At 47.8% G+C, this 3556-nt stretch overlaps 1 long non-coding RNA gene across 1 annotated transcript; it reads left to right on the top strand.

Annotated features, from left to right (window-relative positions):
• Positions 1–699: 699 nt before the first annotated feature.
• LOC128074920 (uncharacterized) lies at positions 700–2136 on the top strand. The gene is made up of 2 exons (XR_008203505.1): positions 700–779; positions 1743–2136. It is a non-coding gene; the product is annotated as an uncharacterized LOC128074920 (long non-coding RNA).
• Positions 2137–3556: the final 1420 nt, after the last annotated feature.

Here is a 3556-nt window from a genome sequence, read left to right as displayed (position 1 = left end):
ACCATGCACACTAAGCACGTCCCTAAATGCAACATCCACAGAGTTCTTGAACACCTCTAATGATGGTGACTCCAGCACCTCCCTGGGCAGCCTGTGCCACTGCCTCACCACTCTTTCAGAGGGAAAATTTTTCTTAACATCCAACCCGAATCTCCCCTGGATCAACTTAAGGCCATTATGTCTCATTCTATTGCTTTTACCTGGGAGAAGAGGCCAACCCCCACCTCACCACAGCCTCCCGTTAGAGCAATAAGGTCTTTCTTGAACCTCCTCTTCTCCATACTGAACAATCCCAGCTCCCTCAGCTACGCCCCATCAGACTTGTGCTCCAGACCCCTCACAGCTTCCTTGCCCTTCTCTGGACATGTTTCAGGGCTTCAGTGTCTTTCTTGTGGTGAGAGGCCCAAAAAAATACACAGCACTCAAGCTGCAGCTTCATCAGAGCATAGTACAGGGCATCAGAGAGAGCATAGTACAGGGCACCTCCCTGCTCCTGCTGGCTGCAGTATTTCTGATACAAGTCAGGATGCCATTGGCCTCCTTGGCCATCTGGGCACACTGCTGGCTCGTGTTCAGCCTGCTGTCAGCTTACACTCCCAGATCCTTTTCCTCTGTGTAGCTTTCTGGGCACTTTGCCCCGAGCCCTTGGTGATGCATGGAGTTGTTGTGATCAAAGTGCAGGACCTGGCACTTGCCCTTGTTAAGATTGCTTCAGCCTGTCCAGATCCCTCTGCAGCACCTTTCTACCCTCAAGAAGATTGATACTTCCTCACAGCTTGGTATCATTTGCAAACTTACTGAGGGTACTCAACTGATGGAGTTGGGATATGTTTGGATATGGGGGTGGGCGTGTGGATGGGGATGGGAATAGTGGTAGGATATGGATGGGAAGAGGGAGAGGACAGTCCCTATGACACCAACCCAACCACAGTGAGGAGGTTTCTGTTCACAAAGCTGTGGTGTGGCTGAGTTCTCATGGTGGTGTTTGCCAACGGGGAGGTTTGCTCTATAAACGACCATGAATAATAATGGGTGCAATAATATCGTCAGGCAGAAATCCACTTCTCCTCTGGCTCTTCTTAGCCTCCTGTTGACCTACTAAATAAAGGGAACCTTTCATCACCTGAACTGCAGGCATGCTGATGGAGAGCAGGATGGTTTGTTTAGAGAGAATTGTGGAGGAGAAATCTTCACGCGTTATGAAATGTTGTTTATTCAACATATTCCCTGCTGTTACAGAAGTTTTTCACTTGGCAGTGTGCTTCAGCACAGCTCACTTTGAATTTGTTTTTTTTTTTTTTTTTACTAGAGCTCTGAGATTTGTTTTAAGATGTTGGAAGATTTTTTGGGCTGTGATATGTAGCAATACATGAAAGAGTCCTTCTGGGGTTTCTGTTGACTAGGAGTGTAGGGGCCAAACTCCAATGGATGTGGTCCCTTACAGGTCTATGCCTTTGCCCCAGTGTATTTCCAGCCTCTTCCCATTATGTTTATCACCTCTGAAAACAACCACAGCATTTGAATCAGTCTGTTTGCAAGGTAATTGATGTTATCAGATGCGTGTGTGTCAGAGGAATTTGTCCTAGAGCAATTAGGTCGGTTGTTTGTCTTCCATGAGATCTCCGTGATTTATATAAATTGCAGTAAATATAGGCTTGGCCTCTTATCAGTCAGGCTGTGACTGGTCCAACTGGGCTGATAAAGAGCTCTAGGGTTTAATGACTCTGCACATTTTCTCGTAGTGGAGTTCCTCTTTCTGCTGCCTGTGTGCGTGTGGTGATGGTCACACGTGGTCCTCATCAAGTCCTGTGCAGTGCTGCTGGTCTCAGACACTCTGGAGTCCTGAGTTCCTGGGCAGGTTTGTCCTCCATGGCAGGTTGCAACCATGCATTGTGAAGGTCTCCTGGGCTGGCCAAAGTTGTCCCTTCCTGCCATGGGGAGACCCAGCTCACAGCTGCTCAACGGCCTCTGGTTTCGCCATCTCTGTGGTTACAAGAAATGGGAACCAACCAAAAATGAAGCAGTACTAGAGAGTCCTGCCATCCTAAGGGCTGTGGACAGCTCATGAGCATGCCACGTTCATTGCTTTGCAGAGCAACCTCCACCCAGCAGCAATAATGACACTTCCTGTCTTAACGATTTCCTTCCTTCATGCCCTCCCTCGTGCCCCCAGCCTGCAGTGCCCCACATCACCCACCTGTGATGACCATGGACACGCTGCAGCGATGCCCACAGATGGGTGTGCGTTGCCACTGGCTGAGCTGGGGCACTGACCTACATGTGTCACCTTGGCTTTCCCAGGAAAATACTACTGTTTAAGCAAATCTGGTGACTGTCACCACAGTGAGATGTCACAGAATAGCCAATGTGTGTCAGTAACTCCTCAGGTTGAGCTGCTGTTGTCTGAAACTCGCTAGGTCCATTAACCAGAAGAATTACTGTGTCCAAGAAGACACGACTTGGTCATGGCCAAGATGTAGATGTTTTATTGAATATTTCTGTTGGTGGTGCTCGTGTATCTTAGTGATAAGATTAAAAAAAGACAATTTAAAAAGATAATTTTAGGCATCCTAAAACTCCTAAGAGTCGAGAGATTGCATAAATAAACAGAAGAGGAAATTCTAATTCCTTCTGAAACACAACTGTGAAACAACAAGCAGCAGATGACTGCAGAGAGGAAAGAAAGGGGGACCTAAAGCAGTGACTCCCAGGGCTTGTTCTGGGCTTCTTCAGAGGTGATGCTCTGATTTCCATTTCCTGATCTCAAGCACTGCTCCCAGGTGTAGTCCCAAGTCATATGCTGGGTACGCTGAGGCCAGCAGGGGACAGGACAGCAAATCTCAGCATTTCTTGCTGTGACTGCCAAATGTGAGTATTTACTATCTGATGTTTAATCAAATAGAAACATGCATAAATGTAATTATAGTAATAATGATAATAAAAAAAAAACACACACAAAAACAAACCTAAGTGACAGAGCAGAAGAGGACACCAAATTAGTCTGAAATTAGTCAGACTGTCAAAAATGAGAAAAATGCTAGATGTCAGTGGAGCCCGAATTCCCACCCACTCAGTGCTGACACGTTCTGACAGTCTTTAATTGTGCCGTGACACACCAGCTCATCTGTGGGGTTGGGGTGGGGATGTCCTGGAGGGGGGAGATGGCAGGAGAGGAGGCTTCAGCCTGGTGTCCCTAGCCAGCTTGGGGCTGTGTCTGAGACCTTCATCGCTTTCTTGTCTTGAGACTTTCTGGGCTGTGTGTCCCCCAGGTGATCCCTGCTCAGGCTTTACAATAGTTAATTTCCTCCCAGGTGTTTCTCCAATGCTGTCATTGTGGGAACTGAGCAATCTGCAGCCACTAAGGAAGCCACCTTCCCTGTCCCTTGCAAGCCGCTCCTCTCAGTGCTATAATGGGGATTTTGGACACCAAGAAGAGGACTGTGGCTGCTGCTCAGTTTGGGACACACAGAGCATGACTTTTTTGGTGTGAGGAGCATGTGTGATCGCAGCTGTGTGTTTGAGAAATGGGGAGGCCAAGTCACTTCAGGTTGATGGG

The sequence above is a fragment of the Tympanuchus pallidicinctus genome, unplaced genomic scaffold (assembly GCF_026119805.1).
Source record: "Tympanuchus pallidicinctus isolate F22 unplaced genomic scaffold, pur_lepc_1.0 scaffold11, whole genome shotgun sequence".
In the NCBI taxonomy this organism is placed as follows: domain Eukaryota; kingdom Metazoa; phylum Chordata; class Aves; order Galliformes; family Phasianidae; genus Tympanuchus; species Tympanuchus pallidicinctus.
This window is presented reverse-complemented; position numbering and strand designations above follow the sequence as displayed.